This window comes from Pongo pygmaeus, chromosome Y, assembly GCF_028885625.2.
Source record: "Pongo pygmaeus isolate AG05252 chromosome Y, NHGRI_mPonPyg2-v2.0_pri, whole genome shotgun sequence".
Lineage (NCBI taxonomy): Eukaryota > Metazoa > Chordata > Mammalia > Primates > Hominidae > Pongo > Pongo pygmaeus.
In genome coordinates, this window is record NC_072397.2 from 28323963 (window position 1) to 28343069 (window position 19107).

General features: G+C 42.1%; 1 pseudogene; it reads right to left on the reverse strand.

Moving 5' to 3' along the window:
* Positions 1 to 11312: 11312 nt before the first annotated feature.
* LOC129025713 (testis-specific basic protein Y 2-like) overlaps positions 11313 to 19107 on the reverse strand; it is a 28656-nt pseudogene continuing 20861 nt past the window's right edge.

The following is a 19107-nucleotide window of genomic DNA, read 5'->3' on the forward strand; positions in this document are numbered from 1 at the left end:
AATTTGTCATCATGCCTACTGAATACAGGGCTTAAAAAAAGTGGATAGTCAATGTCTCTTGGGACTGGGCTCAGCACATCTTCTGGGACTCTCTTGGCGGAGTCCAGGACAAAGAGGAGAGTCACATCACCTAGGTTTTTCACTCAGTGGTATGTCACAATTTCTTCAGTGGGCAGGATTCTGCAGGAGAGTAGATTTGTATTACCTAGATGCTTTATCTAGTGATACGTCACAGTGTCCTTTGTGGGCAGGGCACTGGCAGGAGAGACACACCACTTAGCTGATAGGCCTAAAGACATGTGATAATATCCCCTGTTGTCAGGGTCCAAGCAGAGGGTTAAAGTATTATGATTCTAACCCAGGGATGTTTTACAATGCAACCATGGAAAAGAATTTAAGCCTAAAATTCTCAACACCTAGAGGTACTAGGCCTAGTGATATGGCACAATCTCTTCATCTATTAGGGTGACAACTTTGACTGTTTGTTTGGTGAGTATATAAGAGTCACAATCTCATGTGTATTCTGGGTGATCCCATGACACACTCTACAACATACAAAGGCTTTAAGCAACATGCATGAGAGTTGCAATCCATTCTGAGGTCTACATGCTCCTATTGACTCACAATCTTACATACTGCTTTAAACTCAGTTATGATAGGCAACATCCCTCTTTATAGGCTAGGTTCAGACAGAAGACACATTATTATGCCCCTGATGTGGGTCCAGAAGTGAGTTACGATTTCACCTGTAGCAAGATCCATATATGAAAGTCACAATTCCATCTTTGTACTTTATTTACTTGTTAGACTCAGGACTTCAACAGCGGGCTTTGTAAATGTGGAATGTTGACAAATTTTTCCCTTACCTGCATGTGTAATCAAGAGTCAAACCTTAACTTTTGCTGGTCCATGTTATAAAACTCTGTGTACCAACCAAGGAGCTTATAGATTATGTGTTACTGTTGTAAGCTTCTGTGAACTTTGTACAAATTTGCAACTCATAACCTTACCTATTTTTCTAAGTGTAGCCATGAAAGGCAAAACATCTAATATTGGTGAAATTTCAATTTCAGTTCGATCATAATGCATCTGAAATGAAGCAATCGAAATTTCATACCATTTGTAGAAAAAAAAAATTTTGCAGAAAGGTAGCATACTTAGGTGCTGTGCCAAGCAATATGTCACAATGCCCTCTCAATGCAGGGTCTAGAAATTGGGGTTATGATAACTGGGTGCTGGACTCAGCAATAAGACACAAACCCAAATGTAGAAAATATAGGAAAAAGAAATGCATACTAATGATGAGAACAAGATTACCTACAGAATAGGCCCATGGTATGTAAAAAAATGCTTTGTTATTCTGGAACAGGCAAAAGAGTTACATCATCAGGGTGGGGGTCCCAGCAGTATGCCACAATTGTCTCTTTATGCTGGACCTAGTAAGAAAAGAAACGTCATCTTCATGCTGGGACCAGCGATACATCAAAGCTCTTTTTCATGGGCATAGTTCAGGAAAAAAGGAGTCATCTTACCTAAGTATTGGGCTGAGCAATATGTCACATCACCCCATTCTAAAGGCTCTTGCAGAAAAAAAGATTCACATCACTTAAGACACAGGCTCAGATATATGGCCCAATGTCCCAAGTAGGCAGGACTCATGCAGAAGAGAAGAGTCATATCACCTAGGTGCTTACTAGGTATGTGACACAATCTAACATGTGAGGTGAAGCCAGGGAGAAGAGTCACATCACCTTGATGCTGGGTCCTAAGATATGTCACAAGACTTCCTTAAGACAGGACACAGGCAACAGAGTTACAAAAAATAAGTACAAAAAATATCACAATGCTCAATGTGGGCAGGGCACAAGCAGGGAGTCACATCACCTAGGGGATTGGCCCAGAGATATGTCACACTGTCCTCCTTGAGTCATGGCCCTGGTGAAAGAGTACCATCACCCATGTGCGCAGCCTAGCAATATGTCCACTATACAGGTAAGCAGGACCCAAGCAGGAGAGCAACATCATCTAGCCGATAGGCCCACAGATTTGTTACAATGCCTTCTTTAGGACATGGCCTTAGCAAGAAAGTACCATCACCTCTGTGCATTATGTTGTTATCCAGGTAAGCAGTACCCAAGCAGGAGCACAACATCACCTAGGTGATAGGCCAAGAGATTTGTCACAATGCCCTCTTTAGGACATGGTACTAGCAAAAAAGTCCTGTCACCTCTGTGCCTGGCTAAGCCCTATGTCACTATCACCCACTCAGACAAAAATGTAACATGACCTGGGTGCGGGATCTAGTGATATGTCATGATTCTTAATGACAGCAGGGTCGAGGCAGGAGCTTCACATCACCTAAAGGTTGGCCCAGGTTGATATCACAATAACATATGTGGACTGGAACAAATCTGGAGAATAAAATCACACAGGTGCTTGGTGAAGATTTATATCACTCACACTGGCAGAAAATTCTGAGAATGAGATTTATAATACCACACATGTCTTGTTTTCATGATTGGCAGTTGGCGTCATATATGTGAGATGGTGACAGTACTTGCTGTCAGCTGAGTGCACACATAAGACTCACAGTTTAACCTTTCTCTTGGGTTCCGTTATAAAACTCTCTGTATGGGCCAAGGCCTTTATAAAACATCTGAGGCTGTTATAATCTTCCTTGTCTTCTTTTTTAGGAGAAAGTGATTTAATCACTCATGTTTCTGAAGCAAGTTATGGGACTCAGAAGTAACCCTATTTATCAGGTCCACATATTAGAGTCATTATCATGCCTGTAAGTTGTGCCTAGGTATATGTAACAATTAACTTTGTGGATTATGAAATAGGCATGACAGCCAAGTACACTAAATGCTGAGCCAGAAATGTTCCAATATTCTCCTTGTAGGCATATTCCTGGCAGTAGAGTTGCATAAACTGGGGGTTACAACCAGATATAGGGCACAATGCCCCTTGTGGGCAGTGTCCAGACAGAAGAAGAGATTCATATCACCTAAATTCTAGGCCCAGAGATATGTCACAATGTCTCATGTTGAAGGGACCAGGAAATAGATTCGTACAATTTGGATGGCATGATTAGAAATGCTATAATCCTCAGTGGAAGGAGCGTTCAGACAGCAGAGGAGAGTAAGAAAACTAGATGATGGGTCCAAAACCATGCGACAATCCTTCCTGAGGATATTCTTAAGACAGGAGAGTCAAATTGCCAAGGTGCTCAGCTGAGCAATGTGTCCAAATCTCATTTGTGGGCAACATTTAGGCAAGATGATTAAGTCACTCAAGAGATGGGAAATAGAATATGTCACAATAACACTGGTGGAAAGTTTCAGGAATGGGAGTCACCATCTTGGATGTGACCTGGCTTCAGGTTTAAGAGTCATGATTAGTCATCTCATTTGCTCTCAAGTATATGGCATGATATCATCTATAGACAGAGGGCAAGCCGAAATGTCGCATCACTTGTGAGGGTGCTGGTCCAGTGAGATGTCACAATCTTTCTTATGGCCAGGACCCTGGAAGAAGAGGCACATCCCCTGGAAGCTGGTTTTAGTGATATATCAAAATTTCTTCTGTCGGGCCGGGCTTAAGAAGGTGAGGAGAATCACTTTACCTGTATCTAGGCAGTTGGCCTAGATATATGTCACAATGGCCACTAGGTGCAAAACCAAAGTATGAAAATGACCTCACCTTGGAGGAGGTGGGTTTATCAATATGTCACAATCTCTCCTGTGGTCAGGGTGAGGTAGGAGAGTAGAAACATCATCTAGGTGCTAAGCCAAGTGATACATTACAAAGCTTTCTGTTTTCAGAACCCAGAATGGAGTGTCATGATTTCTGGGTATAGTATCCAGTTATGTGTCACAATGCACCATAATTACAGGGGAAAGGCAGTAGAAGTGAGTCACATCACTTACGTGATGGACCTAGATAAAAGCCACAATGCTTTATATAGGCCGGAATCAAGCAAATAATACACATCTCCTGGGTGCTCGTCCCAGTGATACATAAAAGTGCCATTTGTAGGCAGGCCCAGTCACCTTTGCTTAGGTTTTTGGTCCACGCATGTCACAATTTCATCTTGGGTTATGGCCTGAAAAGGAGAGTCAAATTACCCAGGAGCTGGGCTAACTTTTAAGTCCTAATCACACACCAGAAGTAAGTTTCACAGTCCCACACAAGTCCTGGCTTTATTTACATAAGTAAACACCTCCTGTGAGTTGGGTCGAAGCAGAGGAGACACAATCTAAACAATGGGCATAATCCATGTAGAAGATGGCCATCCCACTTGATGGCTGTGTTCCAGGGGGAGAGTCCCAGCCTCACAGGTGTGCTGAACCATGCATCCCCAAACCACCTGTGAGTCAGACCCACATATGAGACGAACAATTTCAATCTTTTACTGCTCTTTTGGCGAGATTTAGTACTTTATTTGCAGGTTCTGTTCTTGTGAGAGAATGACAGTCGTGTCAGTTGGGTGTGGATCCAATAATCACAATAGCATTGGGTTGCTGTTCCCTGTTGTAACACTCATCATACTACTCACATTTTATACGATATGCTGGAGTGTCATAATACTGTGTGAACTTTATACCACTATGAGAACCATTACTTTGCTTATGGCCATAAGAATGGCTCTGAGAATCAAAATATCTCTCCTTTTTGGGTCCGGGTATGATAGTTATATTATTGCATGGTATCTGAAGCTGGGTATATGACAAAATTTTACCTGTGGGCAGAAAGACGGCAGGAGAGTCTCATCACCTGGATGGTGAGCTCAGGATACATTATAATCTTAGAGAAACAGAGAAGACTCACATCATCTAGGTGCTGGGCTCAGCAATATGTAATAATCCCCTGTTTTGGCAGACTCCAGAATAAAGAGGAGAGTTGCATTACCCAGTTTTTGTAGTCAGCGTTATGTCACAATTCTTTTAGTGGGCAGGACCTAGGAAGGAGAGAAGAGTCACATTTCCTAGATGATATCCCCAATGATGTCACAATGTTCTTTGGTGAAAGAGCACAAGCAAAATAGACAAGTCACCCAAGAAATAGGCTCAGATATATGTGATAATATCCCTACTTGGCAGGATCAAGTAGTAAAGAGTCACATTATTATGATTCTGACCCAACGATACATCACAACGCACACATGGGAAACAATTAAAGCAGTTTTTACTGCTGGGTAGTAGGCCCAGTGATATGACAATATCTCCTCATCTTTTAGGGTGACACCTTTAACTGCTAACTCCTATGTATGTAAGTCACATTGTCACATGTGTGCTGGGCCATTGTATGACATCCTCTAGAACAGCTGGGAATTTTATGCAACATGCATGAGACTCACAAACTACTCTGAGGTGCACATGCTCATTTTGACTCTGAATATTATATGTTGCCTTAAACTCAGATATGACAGTCAACATCTCCCATTTATGTTTAGTTCAGGAATGAGACTTATTTTTATGCCTGTGAGCTGGGTCTAAAAATGAGTGATGGTTGCACCTGTGGCAAAATCCACAAAAGAGAGTCACAATTCCATCTCTGTACTGTTTTACTTGTTAGACTCAGTATCTCAGCAATGGGCTTTCTAAATGAGGGGTGGTGACAAATTTTACTTTCAATTGTGTGTGTAATTGAGAATCACAATCTTAACTTTTTGCTGGGCCGTTTTAGGAAACTCTCCGTACCACCCAAGGAGTTTATACAATATTAATTATTGTTCTGTGAGCTTTGTACAAATATGCAACCCAGGATTTTACCTATTGCCCTAAGCCTTGGAATGAGAGGCAAAATATCTTCTATTTGCTGAATCACAATGTAAGTTTGACCATCATACCCGTAAACTGAAACAAGGTATATTTTATAATCCCATTAGTGGGCAAAAAATTACAAAAAAGAGTAGCATCACTTAGGTGCTGTAGCACACAGCATGTCACAGTGCCATCTCCAGGCAGAATACAGAAAGTGGGGTCACATTATCTGGATGTTGGACCTAGCAACATGACACAATTTTACTTGTAAAAAAAATAATAAACTCAACCAACGGATGAAAGCCAAAACACTTACACATTTGGCTGAAGATATGTCAAAATACTCTCTGTGGCTCTGGCGCCGGCAGGACTGAAGCATCATTAGAGTGCCGGACCTACCATTATGCAATCACTCCCTCATTTTTCAGGACTGTAGTAGAAGAGTAACATCCATTCTGAGTGCAGTAGGTGAAACTTTCCCTTGGTGGGCATGATTCAGAAAAAAGGAAATAGTCACATAACCTAAATCCTGGTCTCAGAAATACATCACAATTTCAGCATTTTAAAGGCTGAGGCAGGGGAAGAGAGTCATGTCACTTAGGTCATGGGCTTAGGAACATGTCCCAATGTCCCCAGTAGGCAGAACTCAGGCAGAAGAGGAGAGCAGTGTCTCATCGGTGCTTCTTTAGGTATATATCTCAATCTAACACATGGGCAGAAACCAGGCAGAAGAGCCATATAACCTGGGTGCTGGGTCCTAAGGTATGCTGCAAGTCCCCATTTGTTCAGAACAAAGGTGAAAGGGTTACATCACCTTGGAGCAGGTTTCACTTTCATGTCACAACGCTCTATGTGTGTGAGGCCAAAGCATTCAGTCCCATCAACTAGTTTATTAGCCCAAGAGATAGGTCACAAAGTCCTCTGTGAAGCATAGTCTTGGCAAAGGAGTATCATCACCTGTGTGTCTGGCCTAGAAATATGTCATTTTCCAGGTTGTCAGGGCCCAAGCAGGAGAGCCGCTTAACCTAGGTGACAGGTGCAGAGATATGTCACAATGCCCTACTTTGGGCATGGCACTGGCCGAAAGTAACCACAGCTGTATGCCTGGCTTCACAATATGTCACCATCCTTCCTTTATGCAGGGCCCATTCCAGAGATTAGAGTTTCATCACCTATGAGGTGCACGCAAAAACATGTTCACAATAATTTCGGTTGGCACGGCAGAGACAAGAAGGTGAACATCAACTGGATGCTAGATCTAGTGATATGTGCAATACTTACTGAGAGAAGGGCCCAGGCAGGAGAGTCACATATCCTCGAGGTTGGCCTAGGTAGATAGCACAATCCCGTATATGGGCTGGAACAGGCCTGGAGGGTCAAATTACACTGGTGCTTGGCAAAGATTTATATCACAATCACACTGTCAGAAAATTCAAAAGATGTGATTTACAAAACCATGCATGTCCTGCTTCCATGTGTGACAGTTGCCTTCATCCATGAGAGATGATGACAGTCCTTACTGACAGGTGGATGTGCATACAAGATGCACAATGTCATCTGAGTTGAACCCTGCTTTGACTCTTTCTGTATAAACCAAAGGCTCTGTAAAATATGTGTGAGTGTTGTAATCTTTTGTGATGTTTGTACAAGAAAGTGATTCAGGACATCATGCATGTCCCTAAACTGAATTTTAAGAGTAAAAATATCCTCTATTGGATGAGTTCACATATAAGAGTCATTATTATTCCTGCTAGCCCTCCCTAGGTATTTGTTACAATTTGCTCTGTGGTTATGAATCAGGCCTAACAGCCACATCACCTAAATGCTGGCCCAGAAATATTCCAGTATTCTTTTTGCAGGAAGAGTCCTGTCCAAAATATCACATAACTTGTGTGCTAAATCCAACTCTGTTACACAATGTTCATTTTGGGCTGTGTCTAGGCAGGAGAGGAAAGTCATCTGACCTAAAAGCTGGGCTCAAGCATGTGTCAAAATGCCTCTCAACAGGAGAGTTTCTCCAAAAAAGAGAGTCATGTCATTTGAATTCAGTGTTGAGAAAAGCTACAGTTACTATAGGAAGCAGGGTACAGGTCAAAGAGGAGAGTCATATACCCTAAATAATGGGTCCAGAAATATGTGGCTATTTTGCCTGAGGACAGTTTTTAGATAGCACAGTCAAATCACCAAGGTGCTTGGTGCAGATATTTGTCAAACTTTCTTTTGTAGGCTATATCTAGGCAGAATTATTAAATCACTCAGGAACTGAACTACAATATATGTCACAATTACACTTGTGGAAAGGCTTAGGTATAAGACTCAACTGTGGGCTTTGTAAATGTGGGATGGTGGCAACTTTTAATTCCACCTCGGTGTGTAATCGAGAGTCCCAATTTGAACTTTTTGCTGGCCCCTGCTATGAAAATTTCTACCACAAAAGAGTTTATAAAATGTAAGTTAGTTGTGTAAGTTTCTGTGATCTTGGTACAGATATGCAACACAGGACCCTATCTATTGCCCCAAGCCTAACAATGAAAGGCAAATGTTTTCTATTGGCTGAATCCAAATATAAGTTTGATCATCATGGCTGTGAACTTAAACTGGGTATATGATATAATCACATATGTGGGCAAAACACTGTGCAGAAGTGTAACATCACTCGGATGCTGTGCCCGGCAATATGTCACAATGTCTTCTGTATGCAGGGTGTAGGAAATTGGGTCACATTAACCGGGTGCTGGACCCAGAAATATGACACAATTTCATATGTGTAAAAAACCCAGCCCAGTTATGAGAGCCAAAACACCTACATAACGGGCCAAATATATGCCAAAATACATTCGGTATCAGCAGCACAGGCAGGAGTATCACATCTTAAGGGTGCTGGGCCCAGCAATATGTAATATGCCATAATTATCTCTTTATGCAGATCCCATGCAGAAGAGTAACATGATCTGCATGCTGGGCAGTAATATGTGTCAAATTTCTTTTTTCTAGGCAGGGTTAAGGAGAAAGAGGAGAGTCACATATCCTGAGTCCTGGGCTCAGTGATGTGACAAAATCCTCCTATTATGAAGGGCCAGGAAGAAAAAGAGAGTCACATCACTTAGGTCATGGGCTCAGAGATATGTCCTAATATTCCAACCAGGCAGAGCTCAGGCAGATGAGGACAGCCATATCACCTATGTGCTTCCATCAAAATATGTCACAATTTAACATGTGGACAGAAACTATGCAGAAGAGCCACATCACTTGGGTGCTGGGTCCTGTGATATGTCAAAAATTGCTCTTAACACAGCACCTAGCCAAGAGAGAGACATCATACTAGGTGAAGGTTCTCTGCTTATGATGCAATGCTTCACCTGGTTAGGACCCAGGGAGAGAGTCACTTCATTTAGGTGACAGGCCCAGAGATATGTCATAAGGTGCTGTGTGAAGCATAGCCCTGGAAAAGGGTACCATTGCCTGTGTGCCTGGCCTAGAAGAGTGTCACTTTCAAGGTTGGAAGGACCCTAGCAGGAGAGCCACATAATGTAGGCGATAGACCCAGAGATACGTCACATTGCCCTCCTCCAGGCATCCACAGGATAAGGAGGACCCTTGCCTGTGCACCGGTCCTTGCATTATGTCACTATCATTCTGTTGTGCAGTGCCCATTCCAGAGAGGAGACTCACATCAACTATGAGGTAAACACAGAAATATGTCACAAAAATTTTTGTGGGTAGTGTGCAAGTAAGGATGTAACATTACCTGGGAGCTAGATCCAGTGATATGTCACAATCTTTACTGAGAGATAGAACAAGGCAGGAAAGTCATGTCACCTTGAGGTTGGCTTAGGTAGATTTCATAACCCCACCTATGAGCTGGAACAAGTCCAGAGCATCAAATTACGCAAGTGCTTGGTGAAAATTTATATCATACTCACACTGTCAGAAAATTCCAAAGATGAGATTTACCATCTTACCATACATGCCCGGTTTCATGTGTGACAGTTACCTTTATGCATGTGAGATAATGAGTTCTTGCTTTCAGCTTTAACTGGGTGTGCAAACAAGACTCATGATTTCATCTGTGTGCTGAGCCCTGCTTTGACTTTGTGTGTATAACCCAAAGACTTTGTAAAATATGTATGAGTGCTGTAATATTTTGTGACCTTTGTACAAGAAGGAGATCCAGGACATCACACATGTCCCTAAAGTGAGTTACAAGATGCAAAATATCCTCTATTGTCTGAGTCTACATATGAGAGTCATTATCATGGCTGTGAGCCATGCATAGGTATATGTTACAATTCACTCTGTGGTTAAGAAGGAGGCCTAACAGCCCTATCACATAAATGCTGGGTCAGAAATATTCCAATATTCTTTTTGTAGTCAGGGCCCTCTAAGAAATGTCACATAACTTATGTGCTATGTCCAGCTCTGTGGCTCCATATCCCTTGTGGACAGTGTCTAGGCAGGAGAGGAGAGAAATATCACATAAATGATGGGCCCAAAATTTTGTCAAAATGCTTCCTGTTGACAGGTCCCATGCAAGAGTGTCATATCATTTGGATGCAGGGATTATAAATACTACAATCACTAAAAGAAGCAGGGTACAGGCAGGAGAGAAGAGTCATGTAACCTAGATGAAGGATACAGAAGTATGTTACAATATCCCCTGAGGACATTTTAAGATACGTCAGTCAGATCACCAAGGTGCTTGACCGATGTATCTGTCAAAATCTCATTTGCTATACCTAGGCAGAATTATTAAATCACTCAGGAGTTGAGCAAAGGTATTTGTCACAATTACACTTGTGAAAAGGCTTAAGTCTAAGAGTCACCATCCTGCACAACTCGTAGGCTCCAGTCATATGAGTTGTTACTAGGCTTTTGTTCTGGTCTCTGGTATATGGCAGAATATCACCTGTGGCCAGAGAGAACACAAGAAAGCCCCATCACCTATGTGGGTCTGGGCCACTGAGACATCACAATTCACCTTGTGGGCAGGAACATGGTGGAAGAGTCACATCACCTGGATTTCAGTGACATATCAAAACCCCCTCTCTGGGCAGCACTTTGGCAAGACAGGAGGCTCACTTCACCGAGGCAATTGGCCTAGATGTATGTCACAATGTCTATCCTGTGCAGTAACCAAATCGTAGAGTGGCCTCACATAGGTGTTGGTCCCAGGAAATATGTCACAATCTCCCTGAGGTCTGAGCCAAGGCAAAAGTGAAGAAACATCACCTAGGTACTGAGCCAAGTGATGTGTTCAATGCTTCCTGTTGGCAGAACCCAAAAAGAAAAATCACATCACCTGAATGCAGTACCCAGTTCTTAGTCACAATGCCCTGTAAGTGTGTGGCCAAGGAAGTAGAAGGGAGTCACATCACTTATATGATGGACCTAGATATATAACAAAATTCCTTCTGTAGAAAGGTTTCAGGCAGATAACTCACATCATCTGGTTGATGGTCCCAGTGACATATGTAAAATTTCCGTTTGAAGGCAGAGCCGCGATGGATGTTATCTATTGCTTAGGTGCTTGCTCCACATATGGCACAATTACTTCTGTGATCTGGGCCCAGAAAATGACTCAAATTATTCATTTGCTGGACAAAGTGATTTGTCCCAATCACACTCTCATATATGTTTGGAAATAAGTTTCACATCCCACACAAGTCCTGGTTTTGTGTATGTGAGTCAATTCTTTCTATAAGTTGGGTCAAAATGGAGGAGTCAAAATCTCAACAATGGACAAGATTCATGTATAAGAGCCACAATCCCCCTTGAACATTGTGGTCCAGGAGGGGAGTCATGGCACCACTGGTGTGCTGAATCCTGGTTCAAATGTTAACCACCTGTGGATCAGGTCCCTGTATGTGCGTAATTATTTCAAACACACACTGCTTTTAATGTGTGAGATTTAGTACCTCATTCCTAGACCCTGCTAATATGTGAGAATTACAATCATTTCAGCTAAAAGAGTCACATTCTTACCTGGTTGCTGGTCTCTGTTATGACACTCTTTGCACCATTAATGCTTTATATGATATACCCGATTATTATAATCCTTCATGACTTTTATACAAGTGAAAAACACAGGGCTTTACCCATGGCCATGAGACTGGCTATGAGAGTCAAAATATTCCTACTGGCTCGGTCCAGGTATGAGAGTTATTTTTGTCCATGCGTGCTTAATCCAGGTATAGGTCAAAATTTCACCTGTAAGCAGGGACAAGGAAAGGGAGTCAACTCAGCTCGACACTGAACCAGTGATGCAGCATAATCTCATTTGTAGGCTGGACCTAGTCAGAAGGGTCACTTCACCTGATTACAGTTTCAAATAATATGCCACGAAGCCCACCATAGAAAGGGAAGAAAAGAGAGGAGAGTCACTCCACCTATGCATGTGCTGGACTCTGCAACATGTAATAACCCTCTCTCTTGGTAGAGTCTAGAATGTGAAGGAGAGTCACATCATGTAGGTTTTTCAGTCAGCGGTATGTCACAATTTGTTTGCTGAGCAAGGTTCAGGCAGGAGATGAGAGTCACACTACCTAGATGTTAAGCCAAACAATATTTCACAATGTCTTCTGGGTGCAGGACACTGTCAGAAGAGACCAATCATCTAGCTTATAGACCCATAGATATGTGATAGTATCCCCTTTTGGCAGGGTCCAGACAGAAGAGTCCCATTATTATGATTCTAACACAGTGATATGTCACAATCCACCCAAGGAAAGGAATTTAAGCCAAATAGTCTCAACACCTAAGCACTAGGCCTATTAATAGGCCAAATCCTCTTGTCTTTGAGAGTGACACTATAAACTCTGAGCTGGGTGTGTATATGAGAGTAACAATTTCACAAATATCCTGGGCTGTTGCATGACTCTCATCAATATTCAAAAGCTTTATACATCATGCATGAGAATTTCAAACCACTCTAAGGCCTTCATGTTTATATGGACTCATGACGTTACATATTCCCCTAAACCCAGGTGTAATAATCGGCATCTCTTCTATAGGCTGGGTTAGAAATGAGACTCATTTTTATGCCTGTGAGCTGGATCTAGAAATAAGTCACAATCCCACCTGTGGCCAGACCTACATACCGAGGTCACAATTCCAACTTTGTACTGCATTCAATTGTAAAACTCATGTTCTTAACAGTGGCCTTTGGACATGTAGAATGATGACAACACTTGCTTTTACCTGGGTGTGTAATCAAGAATCTCAAACTGAACTCTTCACTGGTCCCTATCAGCAAACTCTCTACACCACCAAAGAAGTTCATACATGATGAGTTAGTGTTGTAAAGCTCTGTGAGCTTGGTACAAATATGCAACTCAGATTTTATGTATTGCCTGAAGCCTAGAAATGAAAGGTAAAATATCTCCTATTGGCTGAATCTCAATATAAATTTGACCATCATGCCTGTGAACTGAAGTCATAGTCCCATTTGTGGGCAGAAAAAGAAGGCCAGAGGGTAACATCACTTAAGTGCTGTGCCAAGCAACATGCCACAATGCCCTCTCTAGGTAGTGTATAGGAATTAGAGTCATGTTAACTGAGTTCTGGACTCAGCAATATGAAGCAATCCATTACATGGAAAAAAACCAAAAAACAAAACAAATAAACAAAAAAAACCAGCAAAAAGATGAGGGCCAAAACACCTACATAATGGGCCCAGAATCTGTGAAAATACCTTCTCTGGCTCCAGCAAAGTCATGAGTTTTATATTTTCAGGGTACTGGGCCCAGCAGTATGTTATAATATTCTCTACATACAGGACCCATGTAAAAGCGTAACATTATCTGGGTGCTGGGCCCTGCAATAGGCCAAAATTTCTGTTTGTGGGCATGATTTGAGAAAAAAAAAAGAGGTGAATCAAATAACCTGATTGCTAGGCTGAACAATATTTCACAATCTCTCCATTGTAAAGACCCAGCAGAAAAAGAGAGTCACTTCCCTCAGTTCATGGGCTCAGAGATATAGCCCAGTGTCCCCAGTAAACAGGGCCCAGGCAGAAAGGGAGAGTCATATCACCTAAATGCTGCCCTAGTTATATGCCAAAATCTTACCTATGGGCAGAAACCAGACTGAAAAGCCACATCACCTGGGTACAACTGCAAGTAATATGTCACCATCCACAGTGTAGACAGGTTTCTTATAAAAATAGATAATGACACCACGTGGGTGCTCTGCTCACCAATATGTAATAATTCCCTCTCCTGACAGAGTCCAGGAAAAAAAGGGGACTTCCATCACCTAGGCTTTGCACTTGATGGTATATAACAGTTTTTTCAGTGAGGAGGATCCAGGCAGGAGGGATGAGTCAAATTACCTAGACTCTAAATCTAGCAATGTGTCACAGTGTCTCCCCTGGGCAAGGTACTGGCAGGAGGGACATATTACATAGCCAATAGGCCTGGAGATACGGGAAAATATCCTCTGTTTGCAGGGCCCTGGAAGAAGAGTCACATTATTTTGATTCTGACCCAGTGATATGTAACAACGCCCTAATGGAATGAAATTTAAACTAAAGGTTCTCAACACCAGGTACTAGTGCAAGAAATATGACAAAATCTCCTCATCTTTAAGGGTGACACCATTAAATGTTAGCTATCTGTGTATAAGAGAGTCACAATCTCATGTGTGTGCTTGCCATTGTATGACACTCTCTATAATACCTGAGAACATTATACAGTATACATGAGAGTTGCAATCCTCTCTGAGACCTACAGGCATTTACAGAATTAAGATTATACATATTGCCCTAAACCCAGGTATGACAGTCAGCATCTCTCCTATAGGCTGGTGTTAAGGAAGAGATCATTATCATGACTGAGAGCTGGCTCCAAAAATGAGTCGCCATCCCACCTGTGACCATATTCATTTATGAAAGTCACAATTCCATCTTTGTGGTGTATTCACTTGTTAGACTCAGGATCTGAACAATGGGCTTTGTAAATGTAGGATGGTAAAAAACTTACTTTCACCTGAGTGTGTAGTCAAGAATCATAATCTTAACTGTTTGCCGAGCACTGTTAAGAAACACTTTGTATCACCCAGGAAGTTTTTATTACATGAGTTAGTGTTGTAAACTACTGTGAGCTTTGTAGAAACATGCAATGAATAACCTGACTCTTTGACCTAAACCCAGTGGTGAAAGGAAAAATATCTCCTGTTGGCTGAATCCCAACATAAGCTTGATCATCATACCTTTGGACTGAAGCAAGGTATTTGTCATAATCCCATTTGTTAGCAACCTATGCAGAATGTTAACATCACTTAGGTTCTTTGTCAAGCAATATGTCATGATGCCCTCTGTAAGCAGCGCCTAGGAAAGAGGGCCACATTAACTGCAGGCTGGAGTCAGCAATATAATACAACCACACATGGAAGAAACTCAGCAAAGTGGTAAGAGCTAAAACACCTAGAAAATGGGCCAAAGATATGTCAAAATACATTCTGTGGTCCCGGCAGAAGCAGGAGAGTCACATCATTAGGTTTCTAGGCCAAGAAATATGCCACAATTTCCTCTTTATGCACAACCTAGGCAGAAGAGCAACTTCATCCGGGTACTAGGCCCTGAAATACGGCAAAAGATCTGTTCATGGGCATTGTTCAGTTACAAGACGAGAGTCACATTACCTAAGTTCTGAGCTCTTCAATATGTCATAATCTTACCATTGTAAAGCCCTAGACAAAAATAGAGTCACATCACTTAGGTCACAGGCTTAGAAATATGGCCCAATATCACCAGTAGGCTGGGTTCAGACAGAAGAAGAGCCATATTACCTAGATGCTTCTTTAGCTATATGTCACAATTTAATATGTGGGCAAAAACCAGGTTGAAGGGCCACATCGCGTGGTCCTCTGTACTGAGATATTCACAAGTCCCCCTAAAAAAGGACCCAGGCAAGAGGGTTACATCAACTAAGTGCAGATTCCATGCTTATATCTCAATACTTCATGTGGGCAGGACCAAGCAGGAAGTCACATCACCTTGGTGATAGGCCCAGAGATAGATGACAAAGCATTTTTGAAAGCATGGCCCTGGCAGAAGAGTTCCATCACCTTTGTGCCTGGCCTAGCAGTATGTCACTATTCAACTGGGCAAGTTTCAAGCAGAAGAGCCATATCACCTACATGATAGGTCCTGTGATATGTCAAATGCCATTTTTTGGGCATAGCCCTGACAAAAGAGCATTATCACTTGTGTGCCTGGCCTAGAAATGTGTCACTAATTTTCCCTGTGTTCAGGGCCCTTTCCAGAGAGGAGAGTGACATCTTCTAACTGATGGACACTGTAATATGTCACAATGATGTCTGCGAGCATGGCACAAGCAAGAATGTAATGTCACCTGTGTGCTGGATCCAATGATGTTATAATTCTGAGTGGAGGGCCCAGGCAAAAGAGTCACATCACTTCAAGGCTGGCTTAGGTAGATATCAAAATCCCATAGGTAGGCTGGAACCAGTCTGAAGGGTGAACTCACACAGGTGCTTGGCAAAGATTTATATCACAGTCATGATGGAATAAAATTCTAGGGCTTAGATTTACAATATCACACATGTTCTACTTTTATGTAGGACAGTTGCCTTCATCATCTGTAATGGTGAAAACCATTACTGTCAGCTGAATGTGCATATGAGAATCCCAATTTTCTCCATGTGCTAGGCCCTGTTATGATTCTCTGTATACAACACAAGGATGCTATAAAATACGTGTGAATGTTGTAATCTTCTGTGACCTTTTTACCAGAAGGAGATCCTGGATATCACTTATCTCCCTAAGCCTAGTTATAAGAGTCAAAATATTTCCTATTGACTGGGTTCACATATGGGAGTCCTTTTATCACGCATTTTAGATCTATCATGCATTTTAGATGTGTCTACATATATGGCACCATCTCATCTGTGGTAGTTAAACAGGCAGAAAACCACATCACCTATATCCTAAGCCAGAAATACTCCAATTTTTTTTTTGTAGAGAGGGCCCTAACAGAAATGTCACAAAACTTGGGTGCTAGGCTCAGCTCTATGGCATAATGCCCTTTGTGGAGTGTGTCCAGGCAGTAGAGGAGAGTCATATCACCTAAATGATGGGCCCAGAGAGATATCACAAAGCCTCCCCTTTAAAAAGCCCAGACAAGAGACTCATGTCATTTGGGTGCAGTGCTTAGAAATGCTACTCTTCACTGGAAGCGGGGTTCATGCAGAAGAGGAGAGTCATGTAACCTAGACAGCGGCTGCAGAGATATGTTATGATCACTTCTGAGAACCTGTTAGGACACGAGAGTAAAATCACAAAGGTTCTTGGCAAAGGTATAGGTCCAAATGTCATCTGTGGGCTATAACAATGCAGGATTATTAAATCACTCAGGAGCTGGGCAAAGGCGTATGTCACAATAGTACCTGTGAAAAGGGGCAGGGATGAGAGTAATGATCCTGCACATGTCCTGGCCATGGGGAAAAGCATCATCATTAGGCTCTTTATCTGGTCTCAGGTAAATGGAACAATATACCTGTGGGCAGAAAGAAAAAGGAAAGTTCCATCACCTTAGTGGATGCTGGTCCAGTGAAACTTCTCAATTGTCCTTGTGGCTAGGACTCTGATAGAAGAGTCACATCATCTGGATGCTGTTTTCAGTGATATATAAAATGCCCCCTGTGAGCAGAACTTAGGCAGGAGAGAAGACAAACTCCACTTAGGCAATTGGCCTGAATATACATCACAACGGCCCCTATGTGTAGGATCAAGGCAGGGGAGTAACCTTGCTTTGGTGCTAGGTTCAGCAATATGTTACAGTCTCTCTGGCAGTCAGGGCACAGGCAAGAGGAAAGAAACATCACCTAGTTGCTGAGCCAAGTAATATGTTACAAAGCTTCCTATTGGCAGAAACTTCATCCCCCAAAAAAGTCACATCACCTGGGTGCAGTACCTAGTTCTGTGTCACAATCCACCAGAAGTGCAGGGCCAAGACAGTAGAAGGAAGTCATATCACTTAAGTAATCCACTTAAATAAAAACCACAGTGCTCTCTGTAGGCAGGCTTCAGGCCAAGATTTCACATCAGCCAAGTGCTGGTCTCAGTGATATGTAAAAGTACCCTATGTTTCATTACCAAAAAAGATGTTACTTATTGCTTAGGTGCTTGGTGCACGTAAGTCACAATTTTAACTGTGCTCTGGGCCTGGAAAGGAGAGTCAAAACACTCAGATTCTGTGCAAAGTTATACTTCTCAATTACACACTCAAAAATGTTCAGAAATAAGTTTCACAGTCCCACACAAGTCCTGGCTTTGGGTACGAGGGTCAACAAGTCCTATAAGTTGGGTTGAAGTACAGGTGTCACAATCTCAAAAACAGGAAAGATCCATATGTAAGAGCCTCAATCCCACTTGAAGATTGTGTTCCAGTAGGAAAGTCAAAGTACCATAGGTTGGCTAAATCATAGTTCAAACATCACCAAACCACCTATGGATCAGATTCATGTATGAGAGTAACAATTTCAAGCTTCAACTGCTTATGTGTGTGAGATTTACTATCTCATTTGTAGGCTCTGTACATGTGTGAAAATGAAAATCGTGTCAGTTGTGTATGCATCCAAGAGTCACAATAGAACCTGGTTGCCGGTACCTGTTATGAAACTCTTGCCTGAATAGTATAATTTCCTGTGAATTATTACAGGTGGGTGATCTAGGACATTACTCATGGCCTTAAGACTGCCTGTGAAAGTCAAATATCTCCCACTGGCTAGGTCTAGGTATGAAAGTTATTATTGTGCATATGAGCTGAATCCAGGTATACATCGCAATTTCACCTTTGGACAGAGACAAGACAGAAGAGTTACATTATTTGGGTGCTGAGCAAGGGATACATTATAACTTCCTTTTCAGTCAGGACCCAGTCAGAACAGTCATATCACCTGGATACAGTCTCAGATAATATTATCATGACAACTAAACACTGGGTTGAAAAATAGAGGATTGCCACACCCCTAGGTGCTCGGCTCAGCAACATATTATTATTTCCTCATTAGCAGAGTACAAGCCAAACTCATTGGCAGAGTCCAAGACAAAGAAGAGAGTCACATCACCTAGGTTTTGCACTCAGTGGTATGTCACAATTTCTTCAGTGGCCAGAATCCAGGCAGGAGTGGAGAGCCACATTACCTAGATACTATAGAGATATGTCCCAGAGCCCTCTGTGGCAGGGCACTGGCATGAGAAACACATCACCTAGCTGGTAGGTCCACAGATATGTGATAATATCTTCTGTTGGCTGGGTCCAAGAAGAAGTCTCACATTATTAGGATTCTGACCCAGGGATAATTCACAATGCTCCTATCG